Here is a 25,943-nt window from a genome sequence, read left to right on the forward strand (position 1 = left end):
GTATAGAAAGTAAATTACGTTCTCGACGGCGTTTATGTCAGTGACAAAGTGATGGTAACCGTACAGATGCATATGGAGCACGGCACGGTGGCTACTCGCTACATAGATACGGTTGTAATGTATGGAATTATATGTTAGCTGTCATTATATTACGCTTCCGTTGCCTGTGAGATAGATACAAGTGAGATAAAAATTGCAGTTTTCAGAGTTTTTAAAGTAGCAATTTCTAACCATCTAGACTTATTTTCAAAAAAATCTTAATGATATCTGTCCGGCATCGTATCAACTGTAAACCTATAACAAAAAGTAAAATTTTGATAATTTTTTAAGTAGCTTTATTATCTTATCTCAGACAAAATAAAAACAAAATTTAACACTAAGAAGACTCCAATCCAATAAATCCAACTAGATTTTATCCAATTTAAAAAGACTCGAATTACCTACGACATTAATGATTTTGGTTTCGTTAAAAAATCCAATTTCGCTTGGACACTAGTTCACTCTTCGTAGGCGCTTTTCGCCACGAAGCGGAAAATGCTTGGCACGAACGTAGCGCGTAGCTCGCGCAAGCACTGACTGTGTTAAGGGTCGATCTACACTGGTCCACCTGCGCGCACCGCTTCACCAGTCAGTGTCCAGCCGTGCTCGCGGACGGACGTCGAGCGGCGACCGGAAAACATCGCGGAGTAAAACGTAGTTGTGTGTTGTGAAGTGTGTGGTTTGAATTTGAGGTGGTAACTACGAGTAGAACTGCGAAGTTGCTGGGATATATTATACAGGTATTTTTTTATAAGTAGTATTAAATATTTTTTGGCCTTTGCCCAGCAGTGGGACACCAAAGTAGGTTAGGAAAAAAAATATTTTTTTGGTCGTTTAATTTTTTTATATAAGTATGTATTAAGATTACCTACACAATACACTCGCGTTTATGAATTAAGATTTTTGCGTATTTATTTATAGGTACAGGTGTTTTTAATGGTTTGCCATTATTATTATTACACACAAAATTAGTGACAATACCTAATATTCCTGTTGTCTACCATAGTTTAAGTTATGCTTATTTATTTGTATATCATATTATTTATTTGTTATGTTATTTGTATATCATGTTCTTTTTCATATTGGTGAGCAATAAAGAATATTTGTATTAAGTATTTTAAGTATTTTTTTGTAGCTTTTAATCATCTGTGAACTAACAGCAGCCCAACACTAACCAATGGAATGCTGCGTATGTAAAAAGACTTTCTCAACAACAAAAGGCCTACACATACATCAGTCTCGCATTCACCATGTTCGCGTGTACCCCGCCCCACCCGCTCTGAGTCCACAAAACACCCACTGCTCATCTACATCACTACCTCAGCCAGAAATCCCACTCCAAACTCTTCTCGGCAAACTTAAACTGTCAACGCCCTTAATAAAGCGCATACCGCGTGGTGCTAGGCCCGCAGTGGCTGAAGCACTAACCGCCACAATAAACAACTGTTTGAAAGACAATAACTTAGATTCCTGGCGTGACCTTTTAACCTTTTCGTTTAAAATTTTATATGTTTCTGACAATAACGACAAAATTAGCCTCACTCAGAAAATTAAAAATAATATTCTTGCGCCTAACCTGCCTCCAACCACTCGACCACCCCGGGATCGAAGTAACAATAATTATGATTTATGCAAAAAAGTGGAAGACAAAGTTCATGACGGCGACCTAAAAGGAGCGGCGCGGCTCCTTTTCTCAAATGACACACTCGCACCAGACACCCCAGAATCAGTGGCTGCATTGCAGGCTAAGCACCCTGTAGGCCCTTCCACCCCTATCTTTGCCGACACTCCCTCAGATCCTTCAGCTTGTCTGCACGCCTCACCGGAAGATGTAATGTCGGCTCTTGCATCCTTCACAAAAGGGTCGGCTTCAGGCTTAGATGGTATATCCGCCCAACATCTACTAGACCTCACTAGTCACTGCACTGGAATATCTGGCGAGTTGCTAACTGATAGTATTACCAGACTGATAAATCTTATGCTTCTAGGGGATGTCTGCCAAGACGTGACTGCCGTTATTTATGGAGCCAACCTCATAGCCCTTTCAAAGAAGGACGGTGGCGTGCGCCCAATTGCTGTTGGTTCCACATTCCGGCGGTTAGCAGCCAAAGTGTGCGTGCGACATACTCGAGCTAAACTACAAAAACTCTTCGAGCCTGTGCAGGTTGGTTTCGGCACTCGCGGGGGCTGTGAGGCCGCAGTCCATGCCGTACGCACATTTGTCCAAACAGACTCATGTGAGGTTCTCTTAAAAATAGATGTCAAAAACGCCTTCAACTCTGTCAACAGAGATACCCTACTTAGTGTAATCAAAATTCATGTACCTGAAATTTATAACCTTTTACTCCAATGTTATCATAGTCCGTCCAAATTAGTTCACAAGGGTAACGAAATTCTCTCTGCCGTGGGTTGCCAGCAGGGCGATCCTCTGGGCCCCGCCATATTCAGTCTGGCCATCAATTCAGCTATCCATAGTCTCACGTCCAAACTGAATGTTTGGTACCTGGACGACGGCACCATCGGCGGAGACTCACAATCGGTCCTGGCAGACTTATCCCTAGTTATACAGAAATTTAGCGAGATCGGCCTGAAACTTAACTTCGACAAATGTGAATTGTACATTTCCGAAAACTTAGAACCTTCTTTAGCACCCCAGGTACTTCAAAGTTTTTCAAGTTTAGCCCCAAACATTAAAATCTTATCCAAAGATAATCTCCACCTTCTCGGTTCCCCCATTTTCGATGAAGCTATTCCGTCTGTTTTGGCCAAATCTATTTCTAAATTTCGTGTTAATTCAGACCGCTTAATCAAAATTAGTAGCCATTCAGCCTTATTTATTTTAAAGTTTTGTTTGTTGGTTCCCAAATTTACGTACTTGCTCCGTTGCTGCCCTATCTGGAAAGTCGCTAATTTAGTCCAACCTATCGATAGTCTCCTAAAGTCACAACTGGAATCGATTTTGAATGTCCGTTTTAACGAACCAGCTTGGACCCAGGCTTCTTTGCCCATTAGGTTTGGCGGTTTAGGAACACGCAAAATATCGAGTGTTGCTCTGCCGGCATTCTTGTCCTCAATCCATAGCACGTCTGATCTCGCAGGTAAAATCCTTAAAACAACAAACTGCGAGATCGCGTGCTTGGATGAGGCCAGGAATGCCTGGCTAGCCAAACTGCGAGATGTGCCACCTAGACCCGAGAGGCAAAGGGCCTGGGACAACTTGGCCTGCACCGCCGTCATGAAATCCCTAGTTGACAGTTCGTCGGGAAGGGACCGCGCAAGGCTCTTAGCTGTGTCCAGACCAGAGTCTGGACAATGGCTACACGCCTACCCATCACCCCACACCGGCACATTCATAGAGCCAAACACACTAAGAATTGCCATCGGACTCCGGGTCGGGGCCGATGTATGTGTAGACCATAGCTGCGCCTCTTGTGGGGCCCCTGTTAATCGCCTTGGCCACCACGGACTCGCCTGCTCCTCGGGCGCCGGCCGCCTATCCCGTCATGCCGCGCTTAACGACATCCTGAGGAGAGCGCTCGTCAGCGCCGACGTCCCTGCGGCTCTGGAGCCCCAGATCGCAAGGGATGACGGCAAGCGCCCCGACGGGATGTCGTTGATCCCCTGGCGGTTGGGCCGCGCGCTGGTGTGGGACGCCACCTGCGCAGACACGCTGGCGGCGTCCTACATTTCAGCCACCAGTAAACAGGCCGGGGCGGCGGCTGACGTCCGAGAACGTTCCAAGGTTAATAAATATAGTTGTCTCGGCGCACACTACGAATTTGTAGCCTTCGGCGTCGAGACTCTAGGTCCGTGGGGTAGGGGGGCTCGGGGGCTCCACAAGGAGCTCAGCAAACGCCTAAGGCAGGCCACAGGTGACCCTCGCGCGGGCAGCTTTCTCGCGCAAAGATTGGCCATAGCAATCCAGCGCGGGAACGCTGCCTGCGTGATGGGCACCTTACCAAGGGCGCAAAGTTTTGATAAATATTTTTAGTTTTTAGCTTTAGTTTTTAGTTGTACTTAATTTTAGTTTTGTATTCATTTTATAACACTTATTTTACAATAAATGAGTTTTCCCATTTTTGTATTGTATTGTATATTCACGTACTTATATTTGAGGTGGAAAGTTTTTGGACACTGTAGTTTTTTTACATAGGGGTTAATGAATTTGCGTTTACGTAATTGTTTTCTTAGTGTGTGTTTAGGTACTTAATTTATTTGTATAATATTACACAATAAGTGTACAATAAGTGCACTTATATTAAGATAAGTGCATGCATTTTTGAGGTGTGATATAATTATTGATTTAAAGATACTTTTTATGACATGACAGTACCTATAGTGGCAAATATATTTTCGTTTTTTTTTTCCAATTATTGTTTTTTCAAATGTGTACCTTTTTTTTGAGATAGTGGCAAATTTATTTTTTTATCTATGTACCTAATCATCAGCGTATATTTTTAGTACAATCGCAAATGGAGTTTATTTTCAGTTTCAGGTAGATACATTAAAAAGAAAAACAAACTAATTTATCTATGAAATAAAACTAAGTTAAAACTAAAAACTAATACTAAATGAAATTAAAATACATCTAAGAAATTGGGCCCCTTTGGCATGGTGCCGAGGACGCTGGCAATTCAATCAAAAATTGAATCGAGGAGTCAGGTTCAGTGCCATAAAACAATTTGTTTAACTTAACCTTAATTAACAGAGTGCAATTAATTAAACAAATTGAACAGCAAGGCATTGCGTACATGCAGCAGAAGTTGCTAAGCGGGCGACGTGTTCAAAATTACCTTGACACGCTCTTATTCTCTTCTTCCTCGCGTTATCCCGGCATTTTGCCACGGCTCATGGGAGCCTGGGGTCCGCTTGACAACTAATCCCATGATTTGACGTAGGCACTAGTTTTTACGAAAGCGACTGCCATCTGACCTTCCAACCCAGAGGGGAAACTAGGCCTTATTGGGATTAGTCCGGTTTCCTCACGATGTTTTCCTTCACCGAAAAGCGACTGGCAAATATCAAATGACATTTCGTACATAAGTTCCGAAAAACTCATTGGTACGAGCCGGGGTTCGAACCCGCGACCTCCGGATTGAAAGTCGCACGCTCTTACCGCTAGGCCACCAGCGCTAGCTGCAGGTGTGGACACCATGGTCAATAAAAAAAAAATCGACAAAAGATTTTAAATAATTCACAAAAAAAATAAGAAGTGCTTCCTGTAGTAAAAGAACAGCTTCCTAAGATAAGCGGTACAACTACACAGTAAGGCTACCTTTACACTGTGGGTTGACACGCTCTTATTCTTTTAACAATAAAGTCGCGTCAAGATCATTTTGAACACCTGGCACGCTTAGCAATATCTGCTGGCTTTACGTATTTATCAGTTGTGCAGTTGTGACGTCGCTTCAGTAAGTGTGATGATGATAATGATGATGATGATGAAGTGCGATGCTTAAAATGATAAATTGCGTGCTGAATTATTTTAAAAGGATAATCGTACAGTGAAAGAATTTAATTTTAGTACCATATCGTACCTTGTCACTGTGACAATCAATATGAAAGTCGCTAGGAACCTAGGAAAGGTACGAAATTGTATTGAAATTAAACTCCTCGACCGTACCTATTTTAAATAAGTGCAATAGGTACTGAAATCAAGACTTGATTTTTTATTTATTTATGTTTTATTTAATAAACATCATGAGCTCTTTTATTGATAGTAAGAAAAGTTGTACGTAAATCAATGAATTATACTTTTTAGGGTTCCGTACGCGAAGGGTAAAAACGGGGCCCTGTTACTAAGACTCCTCTGTCCGTCTGTCTATCCGTTCGTCTGTCACCAGGCTGTATCTCATGAACCGTGATAGCTAGACAGTTGAAATTTTCACAGATGATGTATTTCTGGTGCCGCTATAACAACATATATACTAAATAATAACGGTTTACTAATGTGTTGCAGAAAGATTTTTGACATATTTTTGTATTGCATAATGTTACTTGTCAGAAATGTCGTTTGGCAGAATTACCCGTTTGGCAGAATTAGCATACAATCATGTCGCAGAGTTTTAAAATCCAGAACCATATTTTGACATACTGTTGATGATCATAATAGTCTTTTAAACGAGTACTTATTAATTTCGCAGATAAATGTATTGCATAATATTTAGGTAGCATAAAGTTATCAAGATGCATTAAAGTTAATCAGATAACCTAACCTAACCTAACCCACTTTTCTTGTGGCCGTTCGTTTTGTATGAGGTCGCAGTTCTAACCTAACCCACGTTACTTTTCTGGTGGCCGTTCGTTTTGTATGAGGTCGCAGTTCTAACCTAACCTAACCCACTTTTCTGGGAGCCGTTCGTTTTATACAGGAGGCCGCAGTTACAACCTAACATAATCTTCTTATCTGGCATATTTTGTTTGGGGGTCACAGTTCTTACTTAACGTAATCCACTTTTCTGCAAGTAGAAAAACATTATGCCATAATTAAAGTATGCTGCAGGATGATTATGGTACATAAAATTATGCTAAACCAAGGTCTGCAAAAGTAATCTTCTGCTAAATAATATGCTGCAAAATGTATTGTGTGCTTAGTAATAATAATGCAAAGTAATATTTATGCCCAGTTATCATTCTACTACAAGTGTTTCTGCGATACATGTTATGCGAAGTGTATTTCTGACAAACAATATTATGCCAGAAGAGGGGAACCCACTGAAAACAGAATAAAATAAATATTTAAGTGGGGCTCCCATACAACAAATGTGATTTTATTGCCGTTTTTTGCGTAATGGTACGGGAACCTTCGTGCGCGAGTCCGACTCGCACTTAGCCGGTTTTTTTCTAATACTCGTAGGTTCTGAGTGGAAATAACATAACATTTTGCAAAGTCTATAAATAGTGGCCCTTTTGTTTGAAAATGTTTTACAGGTTTAGATGGAATGGAAAAGTACACGTCTGGACGGTTAGAGTAGGGTCGAGATAAATGAAGGTCTAGCAGGTAAAGGTTGGTACCTAGGCTATATATATAACCTAAGTACTTAAATATGTATTTTTTGTAAAAGAACAATCTCAAAGTTAAACTCTAACATTTATTTAAATTAATTTTTAAGTGTTTTAAGGATTTAAAGGCACGAGGGCTAAACAAATCTTGCCACCGAGTGAAACAAAAAAAATATTTAATTTAGTTACTATTTTCTTCGGGTGTGCTGACTTTTTAGTATTTCACTCCGTGGTAAAATTGGTTTAACCCTCGTGCCACCCTTGCAACGCTCAAGATTCCACTTTTCAAACCACTGTCGCATCCTTGGGTATTAGCACGAGCGGTTCAACAACATTGGGCTAAGATTAGATTAGATTAGATATATTTATTTCTTAAAGAAAAAGACAGTATTTTACACAACAGATAAAAAAGGCTTTCACTAAAAGATCGTCAACTTAACATTAACATTAAAAGTAAATTTAAGTAAAACAAATAACTATATATTAACACTTTCGTCATCTTTCTCAACAGTTTTAGGGTTCCGTACCCAGAGGGTAAATGCGGGACCATATTGCTAATTAAATAATAATACTTTACGAGCTGGTGTGGTGAAAATAAACTTTTGCAAATATATTACATATTAACACTAGTAAATCTGTTGAAATAATCTTTGCATTGATAATAAACTTAAGTAAAAGCCCGTCTTTTCAAGTCTGCCGAAGCCAAAGAAACTTAATGAAATATTAGATCCCGGAATATCCGACAATCAGATCGTGTTCGGGTTTTGATGAATATGTTTTCCGGATTTCGTTTCACGGGTGAACGGTGGGAGGAAATTTAAATAACTGGCGGATAATTAAATGTCGTTTTATATTTAGTGAGGATTCATAAGCGTGCGGTCGAGAAAATAGATTCCAATTTAGAAGTAGCTACAGAATTTGAAAAATTTTTCACCGAGGTACCAGTATCCACAACTAAGGATTTAAATTCATCACCCTCATCTGCTGTTACATTATTAAAACATAACGCTCCAGAGTGTTGTGGAGACCTTCATTTTGAACATGTTTGTACCTCAGATTTAATAAAGGCGTTAAAATCAATTAGTGTCAAAAAAATTAATGACCTCTGGGGAGTCTCTGTCCATGCTGTCAAATCCTTAGTAGAAATTGTAGCGCCTGACTTGGTAGTTATATTTAACAACAGTGTTGATTGCGGCGAGTTTCCTGATCTAATGAAACATAGTAAAGTAATTCCTTTATTTAAATCTGGTAGCAGCTCTGACCCCACTAACTTTAGACCGATATCTGTGCTACCAACATTTAGCAAGATTTTTGAAAAATTAGTTCTTTCTCAATTAGTACGACATTTTAACGTTAATAATTTGATGCATAATAAGCAGTTTGGTTTTACACGGGGTCGCTCAACAACCGATGCTGGTGTTGAGCTAATTAAGCATATTTTCGATGCCTGGGAGGAGTCACGAGATGCTTTAGGTGTCTTCTGTGATTTATCTAAGGCCTTCGACTGTGTTTATCATGAAACATTAATCAGGAAACTTCATTATTACGGAGTTAGAGGATCGGCACTGAATTTACTTAAGTCCTACTTAAATGGTAGAATACAAAGGGTCAATGTGAATGGACAGCGATCACTGGGTCATTGGTCTCTATGGGTGTACCACAGGGGTCAATTATGGGGGCCTTTCCTGTTCCTTATCTATATAAATGACTTGCCATTCCTTGTTAAGACCCACCATGATATAGTATTGTTTGCAGACGACACCTCACCTATTTTCAAAGTCAAACGACAGCAACAAGCTTACAATGATGTAAACAATGCCATTTCAAAAGTAGTAAATTGGTTCAATGTTAATAATTTATTGTTAAATGAGAAAAACACTAAATGTATTAAGTTTGTCACTAGTAGTAACGTAAGGCATGTGCAAACAAGTGTCATTGTGAAGGATGAGGAATTGGAATTAGTTGATAGTACAGTTTTTCTTTAGATTCTAAACTCCAGTGGGGTCCCCATATTGCTACTCTTTCGAATAGACTGAGCTCTGCAGCTTTTGCAGTGAGCAAAATCCGTCAGTTAACTGATGTGAAAACAGCTCGATTAGTATATTGTAGTTACTTCCATAGCATTATGGCATATGGTATTTTACTGTGGGGCGGTGCTTCAGAGATAAATACCATTTTTGTTCTGCAGAAGAGGGCTATTCGAGCAATATACAAAATGAACCATAGAGACTCACTTAGAGATAAATTTAAGGAAATTGACATAATGACAGTGCACTGTCAATACATTTATGAGAATATTCTGTATGTACATAAAAATATTGTAAATTTTAGGAAAAATTGTGAAATTCATAATTTTAATACTAGAAATAAACATAAGCTCGCAGTGCCCTTCACTCGGCTCCATAAAATTAAAAAATCATTCATGGGTAGTTGTGTAAGATTTTATAATAAACTTCCAAACCATATTACTGGATTATCTATTAATAAATTTAAGAATTATGTAAAGCGTAAACTTATTTCTAAAGCTTATTATACCACACAAGACTACATGAATGATATTACAACGTGGGATTAATTGTTATTCGAAATGATTATTTATTTATTAGGTCTATTTGATTATTGACGAGGAAATGGATATTCCTATGTAATACTATCTACTTCTTTTGTTACTTATGCTTTTTTTTTGACATTTAGATTTTATTCTAGAAATTCTAGACTAGTATTTTTTTATACAATCTTTTTAATGTTTGACGATCCTTTTGTGAAATTCTTAGTGTTAAATTTGATATGTATAATAATCCAATTTTATTATGGAATAATATTAACATAAATAAATTGCTCTGATAATTAGATTAAGATTAATTACGATTCATAAGAGCTTGTTGCTAGGCCTACATGAATAAAGTATATTTTGATTTTTGATTTTGATTTTGATTTTGAAATAAATAAGCTTGAAACCTTTTTAGGGTTCCGTACCCAAAGGGTAAAACGGGACACTATTACTAAGACTCCACTGTCCGTCTGTCCGTCCGTCTGTCTGTCACCAGGCTGTATCTCATGAACCGTGATAGCTAGACAGTTGAAATATTCGCAGATTATGTATTTCTGTTGCCGCTATAACAGCAAATACTTAAAACAAAATAAAATAAATATTTAAGTGGGGCTCCCATACACCAAACGTGATTTTTTTGCCGAATTTTTTGAAGTAGGTATTCTATATATTCAATAATAAGGTGAAAATAAATCCTTTAGCTTTCATATGTGTGTGGTGGTCAAACATCGTGTTCAAAGGTCGGTTGTGCTATATAAAGTAAGAAAATAATTCTCGAAAAAAATGCAAAAGATAGATGTCTAAAAATTTGGCCTTAAATATCATACACAGACAAGAGGTTGCTAAAAAAAATCATCATACATATACTTCGATTATATGGGAGCGGCTTTTTGGCGGTGGTTTCTCGTAACTCTTAAAACCTCATTATTAATCAACACCCACAACACTAGTTTACCCGTGTTCCATATTTGATGAGCTAAGTTTTAATTAGGCTAGCTCAAAAATGTCTTTTGAGGTTCCTTACGTCATTAATATTTAATTGGAGGCGGGAACACGGGGGTGTATTCCAACTTTACAAATGAAACCTTGATTAGATACCTATTGTTTTTAGGGTTCCGTACCTCAAAAGGAAAAAAACGGAACCCTTATAGGATCACTCGTGCGTCTGTCTGTCTGTCCGTCTGTCACAGCCTATTTTCTCGGAAACTACTGGACCAATTAAGTTGAAATTTGGTACACATATGTTAATTAGTGACCCAAAGATGGACATGTTTTTTTATAATTTTACAATTCATAGGTTCGAAGTTATTTTAGAAAATAGCCCCCCCATTCCCCCCCCCCTTTATCTCCGAAACTACTGGGTCTAAAATTTTGAAAAAAATACACAAAATAGCTCTTTACCTATACTTACTTACTCCGTTGGCTCAGCGACCCAAAATGAGACTTGGCCTCCGACACAAGAGAGCGCCACTTTTTTCGGTCCTGTGCGACCTCTCGCCAATTGCTGACTCGAAGTTCGCGCAGGTCCGCCTCCACCATGTCGCACCAGCGATATCTGGGGCGTCCGATAGGACGTCTCCCTCTGGACGGCCCAGGTATGCTCTTTTCACGTTCCGATCTTCATCCATTCTCTCAAGGTGGCCCAACCAACGGAGTCTGTGAGCTTTAGTCTCTCCCATGATGTTAGGTTCAGCCACTATACCTATAGATGACAGGAAAACCTATTACAAATGTGCAGTCAAGCGTGACTAGCGTGAGTCGGACTTATGTACGGAACCCTAGAAACGCGAGTCCGACTCGCACTTGGCCGCTTTTTTTAATTAACCTACTTTGGTGTCCCACTGATGGGCAAAGGCCTCCCTCCTCCTCCCTCCTCATTTTCTCCACTCGACCCTGTCATCGGCATTTTCCCACCATTTGGGGTAGAATGCGTCCAAGTCGTCCCGCCATCTCCTTTTCGGTCTGCCTGAACCCCGGTCTGCACCCTCTACAATAGACCTATTGGTTTAACTTTTTAGGGTTCCGTACCCAAAGGGTAAAAACGGGACCCTATTACTAAGACTCCACTGTCCGTCCGTCCGTCTGTCACCAGGCTGTATCTCATGAACCGTGACAGCTAGGCAGTTGAAATTTTCACAGATGATGTATTTCTGTTGCCGCTATAAGAACAAATACTAAAAAGTACGGAACCCTCGGTGGGCGAGTCCGACTCGCACTTGTCCGGTTTTTTTTAAATCAATGGTCAGTTAAGATTGTAGTTATATAAAGGGATATTCGGGTAATTCCAATTACTCTAAAAACCTTATCATATTTGATTCCATCTTCAGAACTACCTCACAAATAAAAGTATTAGAAATATTTTCTTTGCACGTTGAATTCTATGTAATGAAATATGTATAATATATAATACCTCTATCGTTATTAAAACCACGTGCCTAAAGGTCTGCGTCTGTGTGTGCATGGACGTGCACGTGCGCGTGTGCTAAGTATTAAAGCAGTGCACGCACACATCACGCAAGCGGTGTGCCGTCTCTCATGAGGATCTGTATATTACAATTATCTACGCACACGCATCCGGTGTGTACTTACTTTACTACTTTACTTCGCTGGCTCAGCGACCCGAAGTGGATCTTGGCCTCCGACACTAGATTTCGCCATTCGTTCCTATCCTGCACGATCTGACGCCATTCCGCCGCTTGTATGCCACACAGGTCTTTCTGGACCTCATCGATCCATCGGTACCTAGGCCTTCCGACCGGACGTCTCCCAGTTGGTCGCCCCAGATAAGCTCTTTTGGCCGCACGATCCTCTCCCATCCTCTCCACATGGCCGAGCCGGCGAAGTCGAGCAGCTTTGCTCTCGCCGATGATGTTGGGCTCGCCCACCAGTTCTTCCACCTCCAGGTTCCTCCTCACTCTCCAAGAGCCATCCTCACGTCTTGTAGGGCCCAGGATCTTTCTAAAGATCTTCCTCTCTGCCACCAAGAGCTTGTTTTCCTCCTTCAGGGTTAACGTTCAAGCTTCGCATCCATATACCAAGATCGGTCTTATCACGGTCTTGTAGACTCTAATCCGGTGTGTACATGCTTTTGTTAAGCTTACTGTGATGTTACTTGATTCGTGTAAGATTTTCCTATAAAGTAAATATAAAATTTAATAAAGTTACCGAAACCCTTCTCAAGAGGGATTATATAAGCCCAGTGTCGGCAGAGTGTAGACGAAAACTTTTAATGGAAAATATTTATTACAGGTTAAGTTAATTTTTAAACTTAAGATACAATATTCTTACGGTGGATATGGTTAAGCGCCTGAAGTGATGTGAACAAAAAAAAAACCGGCCAAGTGCGATTCGGACGCGCGCACGAAGGTAGTAGAAGGCTGTATGTCAATAATTTAAAGGGCCCAAGGCTCGGAAACCGTTCTCATTTGTCAAACCGGTTTCGTTCATTCGCCCGGGAACGAAAAGGATTTCGTTTCCGTTTGCGGTTACCGGTTAAAGAACTGTTCTTTTGAGATAACGGTTTATGTCATATACGTTCTTATTTAAATAAAATAAAGAAATAAAAAGTCATTTATTGTCGCAACAAAACTTACAGCAACAAATAGAACAAAGCGAAAACAAAAAGAAGGTTACAGGTTACACAATAAGGTTAAAGTCCAATAGGGTTGTTGACTGTATATAAAATATAGAATACATGTAATATATGTGAAAACCAGCGCCGTGTCTTACAGGCACTGCTTATGCTGAGCGGCATCCTATTTGGTGTACGTTTTTTTTGTACTTATTTAATTTGCTGTAACTAATGTATGTTTTTATGCCAAATAAATATTTTCTACTTCTATTTCTATTTAATTATAACGAGATATACAAAGAGAAGGTAATTTTAAGGTGACGTCGTGTCGCGTGTGGGTTCATATATGCACTCCATAGTCGCTAACCGTTCCGACAGTTCGAAAAAAAAAAAGAGAACTTGATATATCGTTCTCGAGGAACGAAATTAACCGGTTAAATTGAAAATATCGAAGCGAGATAGAACGAGTAAGTATTGCTATCTCTTTCACGTATGAAAACGAGTTTAACCGAGAGTCCCCGAAAGCCAAGAGTAACCGGCATTATATCGTTCCCTGCGAACCATAATGTTCCGTTCCCACTTCTTACCGGTTAGGAGAGAGAACGTAATTTGTTAGTTCGCGTTCCATCAATTAACCGGTTTTTTAACGAACGAAATAATATAACGGTTTTGGAACGATATTAACAGGTATTTCAATACCGGTTCCGAGCCCTGAAAGGGCCATAATAATATGTACTGTAAAACGTTGTACAATACACGTGCGAAAAGGTAATTCGCACTCCCTTCGGTAGTGTTTCAATTTATCGCCACTCGTTGCGAATTTCCTTTTCGCACTTGTATCTTAATGTACTATAACAGACAATTTAATAAAGTTACTTCACGGAACCCCTCTCAAAAGGGATTATAAACCCAGTTTCGTCAGAGTGTAACTGTAGACGAAAACTTTTGATGGAAGAGATTTATTACCACTTAAACAAGTTTTAAACTCGCATTACTCATACCTTTGTCTTGAACTTGTATTTAGAATTGTATCCTTTCTTACAAACACAATCCGGAGCCATTAAAACAGGTTACTTTGTAATAAAAAAAATTACCGCGCTCACTACTGTACACATGAACGGATAAGTATATGAGCGAAATTCACGCGCGAATCTAATACCTTTAAAGTCTTTAAACGACCAATTCTTGTCTATTTATATTTCGGGGATCTCGGAAACGGCTCTAAAGATTTCGATGAAATTTGCTATATGGGGGTTTTTGGGGGAGATAAATCGATATAGCTAGGTCTTATCTCTGGGAAAGCACGCATTTTTGCGATTTTATATGTTTTCCGAGCAAAGCTCGGTCTACCAGATATTGATGTCTAAATGACATCATATTGATGTCATAATGTACGTTCAAATTGTCCTCCGTAATAAATTGTTAAAACATAATCAGCCTCGTATTCGAACTGTAAAAATTGCACTTTGATCTGTCAAACCTATGAGTCAAAATAATCTAAAGCCGACCACTGACTAACAGTCCGCCGGACGATATCGGCCTATCAGAACAAAAATTTGACAGTTCCGAACAACTGACCGGCCGATATCGTCCGGCGGACTGTTAGTCAGTGGTCGGCTTACATTACTACGGTCCACGGCGTAGCGTATATACGTAGTATTTCGTAGCAGTTAAAGAGTTTACTACAGAAATAGGCCAGTTATTTTAAGCCTAAAAAAACCGGGCAAGTGCGAGTCTGACTCGCGCACGAAGGGTTCCGTACCATAATGAAAAAAAAAACGGAAAAAAATGCAAAAAAAAAACGGTCACCCATCCCAGTACTTGGATGCCACGCCCGACGTTGCTTAACTTTGGTCAAAAATCACGTTTGTTGTATGGGAGCCCCATTTAAATCTTTATTTTATTCTGTTTTTAGTATTTGTTGTTATATCGGCAACAGAAATACATCATCTGTGAAAATTTCAACTGTCTAGCTATCACGGTTCGTGAGATACAGCCTGGTGACAGACAGACGGACGGACGGACAGCGAAGTCTTAGTAATAGGGTCCCGTTTTACCTTTTGGGTACGGAACCCTAAAAAGGGGGTCAACCTCGGAATGAGAGATAATAAGCTGGAAAATCGTATACACCTTCGTAATGACATTTTAAAGGTTCTCTTAAAAGTCAACGCATATATCGTGTGCGCGTCGGAAGTTATTCAAGGTCAAAGATCATGAAAATCGGTTTTTCGCGAATATCAAGATTTCTATAGCTCCAATGTTATTTACATGTAGGTAAAAATTATAGAACATAAAATTTGCGACAAGTTAGGTACTTAACATTTTTCATGAGATTAGCCGTTTTCAAGGGGTACGTATTGCAATGTCTAAAATTAAAAAAACTAACGTTAAATAACCTACGTTCAAAATACCTAAAATCTAAATACCTCATGATTTTAAATACCTAAGCAAGTAACACCTACCTACGAATTACCTAAGCTTAAAATACCTATTGGACTAAATATCTAATGTTTGAAATACCAAAAGATATGTCACCTAAATTTGATACACCAACATTTGAAATACCCTATGGTCAAAATACCTAAAATGATTCATTTGCTAGCTATTTGTACGAAGTAGTAGGATAGGTTCCGCGAGCGTAAAAGAGGGTAGATTGAACAAAGTTGAATTATTTTCTGTTAGTTGTTAGTCACCCACTAGATTGCACAACGATGAGATATTCATTCATACGTAAAAATAAAAAAAAATATTAAAAAAAAGCCTAAATTAACCAAAATCCGAATCAAAGGTAGATCCGAATCGGAGCACCCCACTATCCACGTGGTCTTATCTGTCCTACCCCTAGAGTGTGTAACTTCCCCCCTTTAAATTACTTAAACTAAAGCTCAACCCCTCCTTACTGAAAATTATCTCCAGAAAATTTGGCCACGTGATCGTCTAGTCTAGAGTTAGGACCCCTCGAAATGTACCGCAGAAACCTAAGTTCTTTAATGAATACTAGCTAAATTTTGGACTCTGTTTTATTTTATTATTACCTAGTTCATAAAATAGAGATTTTATTACTGAGAATGTTTTTTATTATGTTATTAAAGAAAATTTTCAGGAATATTTTATTAAGTTATTGTCGCAGCATATTCAACGTGTTCTAAGGTAAAATATGAATGGTATAGCTAAAAATATTAGAATGGTATGGTAATGCAGTATATATTAAGAAAGTAATATATTCTTGATAAAATGAGTTTAAAAAATTTGTTGATAAAAACCTGCCACACCTATTAAGCCTCCGGGATAACATATGAGTAGCATTCCTGGGATAAGCCCATTTACTCCCTATCCTTTCAAGATTATAATTAACTACCAGCTTCTTGCGAAGATGCTACCCACACGTTCGATGCAGGACTGGAGGCTCCTAGTCCAGTCAACAAGGTTAGTCGGAACACCTACCCTAACTTGTTAGCCAGACGGGCTTTTACCAACACTTCGGAACCTATGCGTATCTAGATGACTATGAAGAGAAGTGCCAAATATTCATCAGTCATCAAAATTAATCTTTTTTACATTCAAAAGCTAAGGGATATTAATCCCATTTCCATTCCCCAAACTAGAATATAAGCTGCATTTCTGGTCTCTTAGTAGTATAAACGAAGTACTAAATTTACTATGAAACTGAAAACGAATTATGAATATCAAAATGAGTATTATTCCACTCAAAGTATCCTCTGGTTTACTCTTGTCTTGCCAAAGGTTCCCTAAAACAGCTAATCTTTGATATTCCATCTCAGAATAGACTGCGTTTCCTAGCAACTCAATTTGATATTTTAGAATTTGTTTTATAAATACCTTGGAAACCGGATTATGTTACTCAGTACTTCATCTCTACTCCAGACGACCAGAATTTCAATAGATAAAATTAGAATAAGATAGAGAATACTCTTTTACCCAGATAAATTATAAGTTCATTAGCAGTAACAGATAACTCCACATAATTTTATAATGAAGAAACCATATTCGAAGGTTTTAAACGAGGAAAAATATCAACCGTTTCAATCTTTAGACCCTAAATCTCTAAAGAAACCCTAATTCCCTAGTAATAGTGTGCGATTCTACCCTATTAACCCTATCCTCTGTCCCTACTTTAGTATAACCAAAGCACAGTTCGTACTTACCATCGACCCTGGTACTTTGGAATATACGCAAGTGTGTCCCTATTAGATATAAGCTAAGCATTCGGCGAGTGACTCCGAGATTGCAACCTATCAACTCGAGTTATTGCCCCCCTCCATGGCGTTTTGCACAAAGGCAGGGATGCAACATGGATAGGACAGGTCCCTATTGTGTATATAATTGGTATAAATAAATATATTTAAAACTAGCTGTGCCCGCGGCTCCGCCCGCGTGGAATTCGGTCTGTGTCGGTAAGCGGCTAATTTCTAATCCTAATTTCTCTCCCTCTCCCCTGGAGGCGGAACTTGAAGTAAAGTTGACAGATGGATATGCTAGAGGACTGTATCCACTGTGTCCAGATAAAATATTTTACAATTACCTTATTAAGCCCCAAGAGTCTAGGCTCTTAAATAGAAGAAATTTAGGCTCGGGGGCTAAAGAGCTAAATAGCCTTTTAGCCTTTTAGGCGTCAAGAGATGAGGCGAGCCCTAAAAAAAGAGCTAAAAGGCTCGAGCCCTTTGGGTCACTACCTTTATCATATGTTAGAAAGTCACTGAAAACGCGAGCGAATGAGCGCGACAATTTTTCGATGTAAAAAAACGCAATTCGATAGACAGTCGAACATGTTTACTTTTAGTATGGAAATCAGTCACATCATTATATCACGAAAATTGAATGTCACCTTTATCATATGTTAGAAAGTCATTGAAAACGCGAGCGAAGCGAGCGCGAAAATTTTTCGATATAAAAAACGCATTTTGATAGACAGTTGTACATTTTTACTTTTAGTATGGAAATCAGTCACATCATTATATCACGAACATTAAATGTCACCTTTATCATATCTCAGAAAGTTATTGAAACCGCGAGCGAAGCGAGCGCGAAAATTTTTCGATATAAAAAAACGCAATTGGATAGACAGTTGTACATGTTTACTTTTAGTATGGAAATCAGTCACATCATTATATCACGAAAATTGAATGTCACCTTTATCATATGTTAGAAAGTCATTGAAAACGCGAGCGAAGCGAGCGCGAAAATTTTTCGATATAAAAAACGCATTTTGATAGACAGTTGTACATTTTTACTTTTAGTATGGAAATCAGTCACATCATTTTATCACGAAAATTGACAGTGCCGCAGCAGTAACGTTGCAACAGAGTACCTAATGCTGCTGCAGTCGCCACCCGAATGTCACCATTATCATATGTTAGAAAGTTATTGAAAACGCGAGCGAAGCGAGCGCGACAAATTTTCGATTTAAGAAAACGCAATTGGATAGACAGTTGTACATGTTTACTTTTAGTATGGAAATCAGTCACATCATTATATCACGAAAATGGAATGTCACCTTTATCATATGTTAGAAAGTCATTGAAAACGCGAGCGAAGCGAGCGCGAAAATTTTTCGATATAAAAAACGCATTTTGATAGACAGTTGTACATTTTTACTTTTAGTATGGAAATCAGTCACATCATTTTATCACGAAAATTGACAGTGCCGCAGCAGTAACGTTGCAACAGAGTACCTAATGCTGCTGCAGTCGCCTCCCGAATGTCACCTTTATCAGATGTTAGAAAGTTATTGAAAACGCGAGCGAAGCGAGCGCGACAAATTTTCGATTTAAGAAAACGCAATTGGATAGACAGTTGTACATGTTTACTTTTAGTATGGAAATCAGTCACATCATTATATCACGAAAATTGAATGTCACCTTTATCATATGTTAGAAAGTCATTGAAAACGCGAGCGAAGCGAGCGCGAAAATTTTTCGATATAAAAAACGCATTTTGATAGACAGTTGTACATTTTTACTTTTAGTATGGAAATCAGTCACATCATTTTATCACGAAAATTGACAGTGTCGCAGCAGTAACGTTGCAACAGAGTAATGCTGCTGCAGTCCCTGACCGAATATCACCTTTATCATATCTTAGAAAGTTATTGAAAACGCGAGCGAAGCGAGCGCCAAAATTTTTCGATATAAAAAAACGCAATTTGATGGACAGTTGTACATTTTTACTTTTAGTACGGAAATCAGTCACATCATTTTATCACGAAAATTTACAGTGCCGCAACAGTAACGTTGCAACAGAGTACCTAATGCGGTTGCAGTCGCCACCCGAATGTCACCTTTATTATATATTAGAAAGTTATTGAAAACGCGAGCGAAGCGAGCGCGACAATTTTTCGATTTAAAAAAACGCAATTACATAGACAGTTGTACATGTTTACTTTTAGTATGGAAATCAGTCACATCATTATGTCACGAAAATTGAATGTCACCTTTATCATATGTTAGGAAGTCATTGAAAACGCGAGCGAAGCGAGCGCGAAAATTTTTTGATAGAAAAAACGCATTTTGATAGACAGTTGTACATTTTTACTTTTAGTATGGAAATCAGTCACATCATTTTATCACGAAAATTGACAGTGCCGCAGCAGTAACGTTGCAACAGAGTACCTAATGCTGCTGCAGTCGCCACCTGAATGTCACCTTTATCATATCTTAGAAAGTGATTGAAAACGCCAGCGAAGCGAGCGTGAAAATTTTTCGATATAAAAAAACGCATTTTGATAGACAGTTGTACATTTTTACTTTTAGTATGGAAATCCGTCACATCATTTTATCACGAAAATTGACAGTGCCGCACCAGTAACGTTGCAATAGATTACCTAATGGTGCTGCAGTCGCCACCCGAATGTCACCTTTATGATATGTTAGGAAGTCATTGAAAACGCGAGAGAAGCGAGCGCGAAAATTTTTTGATATAAAAAACGCATTTTGATAGACAGTTGTACATTTTTAATTTTAGTATGGAAATCAGTCACATCATTTTATCACGAAAATTGACAGTGCCGCACCAGTAACGTTGCAACAGATTACCTAATGGTGCTGCAGTCGCCACCCGAATTTCACCTTTATCATACCTTAGAAAGTTATTGAAAACGCGAGCGAAGCGAGCGCGACAATTTTTCGGTATAAAAAAAAACGCAATTTGATAGACAGGTGTACATTTTTAATTTTAGTGTGGACACATTATTTTATCACGAAAATTGACAGTCCTGCAGCAGTAACGTTGCAGCAGAGTAATGCTGCTGCAGTCGCCAACCGAATGTCACATTTATCATATCTTAGAAAGTTATTGAAAACGCGAGCGAAGCGAACGCGTAAATTTTTCGATAATTTTTGGTGCCCCTAGACAATGGTGCCCTAAGCAAGTGCTTATTTTGCTTAAAAGAAAATCCGGCACTGCAAATGACAGAGGTCAATGTTTTTTTTTTCAAAGTACCCACCTTCGTGGCCATTATTAAGTGCTTAAGGAGGCGATACGTATGAATATGGATTTGATATGGATGCGATATAATTACGATTAGGTATAATTCATGACGGAGAAAATAAATAATTTTAAATAAATTTATGCAATTATACGCGTGTTGATATGTGTGTTTATTTTACCACTACGTAACTATGTAAACTCATTTTTAGTTTTCTTGGTTACTTAATGTTTACTCAGCTCCCCAAAAGATGGCACTGTGCAATGAGGGGCAATTAATTTACTGTCGTTTAATTTTGTTGTATTATTAAATCAACACAATTATTCAATTAAATTTGTTGATATCCGTACGATTAATTGAAATGTTAGAAGAGGGGTCTTCTAAACTTAGAGTTAATTTGGCAAAATCCTTCCTCGGTGGCTTATTTATGTCACATCGAATTAAATTCAGCGTCATCTGTTAGTTTACCAGGCTACTCTATAGTGTTAACACATATTTGAAAAAAGTTTGCCCCTCCTTCCTAAGTAGCGCCATACGATTCAGGGGCAAACTTAAGTCAATCGAGTGTTGTGGCTACCCCCCCTTTTAGGGGTTGAATTTTTATAGCCTATAACCTGGCCGGGGATTTTCTCGACAGATTAGTAAAGTTTTCATCAAAATCCGTTCAGCCGTTTTCACGTGATGCGCGTTCAAATAAACAGACAAACAGATAAACAGATAAACAGACAAACAGACAAACAGACAAAAATTCTAAAAACTGTTGGAACGCGTTCTGTTATCAATTCTAAGTATCCCCAGCCAACTTTTTTTCAAATATCTTCCATGTACAGACTTTCGACCCTCTTCAGCTTTATTATATGTACCTATAGATACAAAGCCTTCGAATACTGTAGATTTCAAGCAAGCCCAGGTTACCCCGGATGACGCGCACGTGACGTCCTTGCTATTCATCTACAGTTGGACATCGAAAAGCTAGGGAGGGAGACGTTTTAAGTCTGCTATGTTGATATAAAGCAGACCCCAAGACAACCCTCATCTTGGAACAAGTTAGACCTCCTTCCATCCGCTGTTTGTCACCGTTAGGATAGCGGATGAAAGGCTAGACTAAACTATATGTCTAGGCACTGATTTGGTTTTGAATCAAATAAAAATTAGGAGTTTACAGATTTAGGACAAGTAAGCACTTTCCAAACAACTACATTTCTATTGAAAATCTCCTTTAGAAAATCATTGGTAAAATGGGCACACTCTAACCAAAGATGCCTAAGTTTCATCATAACGGAAACACATATTTCCGCTATGCCAAAACAAAGACACAATTCCGAGTGCTATCTTATGAGATTTGGGACTTGCGTCTTAATCTCGAAAAGACCCAGCGACTCAGAAAAAATTGGACAGAATATTCCCATCCCCCACCAATGATCTCCGCGTACTATATTAAAACCAAAGTCAGTTGTCGGTCCGGACGCCAGTAAAAGACTAACTTGCGACCGGCCCCATCAGTCCTTTTATACTATTACCCATGTCGTCAGTGCTGTCACTTTTGGCGTTAGTGACGACATCCCATTGTCCTCGGTCATTCACCCTGTCGTCAGTGCTGTCACTTTTGACCTCGGCAAGGACAAAAATGACAGCGGTGACGACACCCCATCATCCCATAATATACCCACTCGCTCTATCAAAGTATAAGTCTTACATACTTGACTTAAAGCTTATTTTCGGTTTGATAATTTAATAGAACCGTTTAATACCGACTCATGACATGTTTCCGCATGTAGTCCCTATTCCTCATACTTTAAGGTTTACTCTTGATTAACCATGATGCTCTCAATCTGAGCCATCTATGAATCTCTTACACAACTACATAACCCTTATGTCCTACATGTTAAGATCCATATTTTAATAATAAAATGCTGATGAGGGTAGTTTTAAATCGTATTTACGTAATCGCATGCACAACCAAAGTACGTTTGAGTTAACATTTTTCCCTTTATGATTCCAAATATCGCGTTCATACTGAAGTATTTCATGTTTACCTTTATAATAATGTTTTCTAAACATATAAAAGAGATTAATTATTTAATTATCGTAACCTTTTAACTACCTCATGCTTTTTGAATTTTACGGTTTAAAACGATACCTAAATGGCTCCTCGCCCATACCTGTCAAAGTCAACGTAAATAACCTTACAATATTTGTTTTCCTAAGCAAATTCTTGTTATTCTTTTGTTTTTACTAAGTTATTTAGCAATTATTTTAAACGTGGATACATGTGATAAAGATTAGACTATGAAATCAAGTGCTTCGAGTTCCCATTTTTAGAGATTTCAATGAAAATCAGGAACGTAAACGCACGACCGGCAAGGAAGCTCCCGGAAACTTTCCTTCACCGCTAAAATGTAAGTTTTATATTGATAAATGAGCTTAATATTACGTAATAGGCATATGGCCAGTCACAAGTGTATGTCAAAAGCCGGAGGCGCGCAGGGGAAGCAGCCCTCGCCCGCCGTAGCAAAGCGCAGAGCACAATGGGAGCCGCAGCGGCTGAGGCTGGTCGCCGAAGGCGACCAGCAAGCCGAAGCTGCGAAGGCTCCCATTAGTGCCTGCGCTTTGTTACGCAAGGGCGAAAGGGCTGCTTTGCCCGCAGCGCCGGAGCAGATGCGGAGTGCGAAGATATGACGGCGCGTCGGAGCCATCCAGAGCTTCAATATCAAGTCGGACTGCGCATCTGCTCCGGCGCTGCGGGCAAAGCAGCCCTTTCGCCCTTGCGTATCAAAGCGCAAATATTTCGAATTTACGAGTGTAAATGTTTTTCTTTGTGAAACCCGTGTAAAGCCAATACACGAAATTAATCAAAATTCCATTAACACTAAATAGTACCGGCGTCCTTAAAGTTTCAGCTGACTCACTGCGCCAACAAGGGCATAAGTTGCTCCAAAAATACTTCAACCCTTCAGCCATTGAGGGGTTAAACTACTTCAGCTATTCGCAAACGCTTTATTTCGATTACAAGGATAATATTTATTTATTTAAACTTTATTGCACAAAAGAAAACTTATCGTACAAAAGGCGGACTTAATGCCAAAAGCATTCTCTACCAGTCAACCTTATGGCAAAGCAGAGAGATTGTAGGCGGTGCTACTAATCACTAAAGCTAATCTATAATTTAACGTACATAAGCAACGACAAACATATATATACCTACATAATATACTACATACAATTAATATAATATACTTAATACGCATAATACATACAATAAATAATTTATATAAACTAAATTTAAACATACTAGGAATCCTTCATTCTAACAGCAAAGAAAGACCGTACAGATTTCTTGAACGCTTTATTTGGGGCATTTATGATACTCAGGCATTATAACCGTATGCGTGATATATCGTCAGTCATGGCGGCTTAGCACGGTCGCGTTTTTATCCCTTGTCACCATGCCTGTCACGTTCTAACAAGTATGTAAGTGCGAAAGGGACGCGCATAGTGATAGTCGATAAAAATGGAACCGTGCTGAGCCCGCTAGTGTTGGTAGGAACTGGAGTTCTTAGAGTCTGAATTTTATAAGAACTCAGCTCGTTTTTACGAGACTCGGCACTTAAAAAACTTCTGAGTATTTTAAGTCCCGAGTCGAGTCTTTTTAAGACCAACTCAAAAGGACTCGAGCTTCCAAATAAAGACTCCGTGAACAATTTTATAGGATTCGCCTAAATAACAATAAATAAATTAAGCGTTATTGTATGATTTGTGTACCTATTCCATAAAGACGATGCATTTCGAAATTGTTTGTAAAAAAATCAAAAGTTCTCTGAAAAGGACTCCAGTCTCTACAAAAGACTCGGGCTTGTAACAAGTTGACATAATTCCGTTTTTTAGGGTTCCGTACCCAAAAGGTAAAACGGGACCCTATTACTAAGACTTCGCTGTCCGTCCGTCCGTCCGTCCGTCTGTCTGTCACCTGGCTGTATCTCAAGAACCGTGATAGCTAGACAGTTGAAATTTTCACAGATGATGTATTTTTGCCGCTATAACAACAAATACTAAAAACAGAATAATATAAAGATTTAAATGGGGCTCCCATACAACAAACGTGATTTTTGACCAAAGTTAAGCAACGTCGGGCGTGGTCAGTATACTTGGATGGGTGACCGTTTTTTTTTGCATTTTTTTCCGTTTTTTTTTTTGCATTTTTTTTCATTATGGTACGGAACCCTTCGTGCGCGAGTCCGACTCGCACTTGCCCGGTTTTTATAGTGTGTTTGTTGTTATAGCGGCACAATACTTCATATGTGAAAATTTCAACTGTCTAGCTATCACGGTTCAAGAGAGTCAGCCTGGTGACAGACAGACAGACGGACAGTGGAGTCTTAGTAATAGGGTCCCGTTTTCACCCTTCGGGTACGGAACCCTAAAAATGTAATTTATTCATTAACAGATCATAAGAGCCTCTACCATCAGTTTTAACATTGACATAACGCTCACGGCTACGTAATTTACTTTCTGTACATCTCGCTTGCACTATTGCTCGCATATGCGAGTACGAGCGAGATGCATAGAAAGTAAGTTACGTAAACGTGAGCCTTATGTCAATGTCAAAACTGGTGGTAGCCGTACTGATCACACCCATAACCAAATCTAGAAGTTATTACAGTAAAAATATGCCTCCTAACGAGCTTCGTGAACAACTTACCAACAACGTTTTATGCAAGTCACCGGACCAATTACCAAATTGCCTGAAGTATAATGCCCTCTGTTATCGAACCTATAATATACCCTATTTCACAATAAGAGCTCTAAATAGTCAAGTAAATCGTTGCGGTTATAATGCCGTATTGACAGACCCGATTCGGGAAATTACTGGTTTTTTAACGTTTAGTTTATTTTAAACTAGCGACCCGCCCCGGCTTCGCACGGGTTACACAAAACCTTAACAAATTATACATTTAAACCTTCCTTGAATTATTCTATTGATAGGTGAAAACCGCATGAAAATTGGTTTAGTAGTTTTTGAGTTTATCGCGAACATACATACAGACGCGGCGGGGGACTTTGTTTTTTATAAGGTGTAGTGGTGTAGTGACAGCTTTGAAGGAATTTTTCAATGTTTTAAGTTTCAACAAACAATTCAATTTAACGATGGTCCTGGGTTCAAATCCCGGTATGGGCATTTATTTGTGTGTTCAAATATTTGTTCCTGAGTCATGGGTGTTTTCTATGTATATAAGTATGTATTTATCTACCTACCTATATATAAGTATAGTATATCGTCGCCCAGCACCCATACGTAGTACAAGCTTTGCTTAATTTGGGGCTAGATTGATCTGTGT

The 25,943-nt window shown here is 38.9% G+C and overlaps 1 protein-coding gene across 1 annotated transcript in view; it reads left to right on the plus strand.

Moving 5' to 3' along the window:
- Positions 1-756: 756 nt before the first annotated feature.
- The window catches only part of LOC134800770 (KH domain-containing, RNA-binding, signal transduction-associated protein 2-like), a 352,308-nt gene continuing 327,121 nt past the window's right edge, over positions 757-25,943 (plus strand). Inside the window, exon 1 of the mRNA XM_063773318.1 lies at positions 757-779. The gene's annotated coding sequence lies outside the window, so the exon portion shown is untranslated. The remainder of the gene's footprint in view (positions 780-25,943) is intronic.

This window comes from Cydia splendana, chromosome 20 (genome assembly GCF_910591565.1).
Source record: "Cydia splendana chromosome 20, ilCydSple1.2, whole genome shotgun sequence".
Taxonomy (NCBI): domain Eukaryota; kingdom Metazoa; phylum Arthropoda; class Insecta; order Lepidoptera; family Tortricidae; genus Cydia; species Cydia splendana.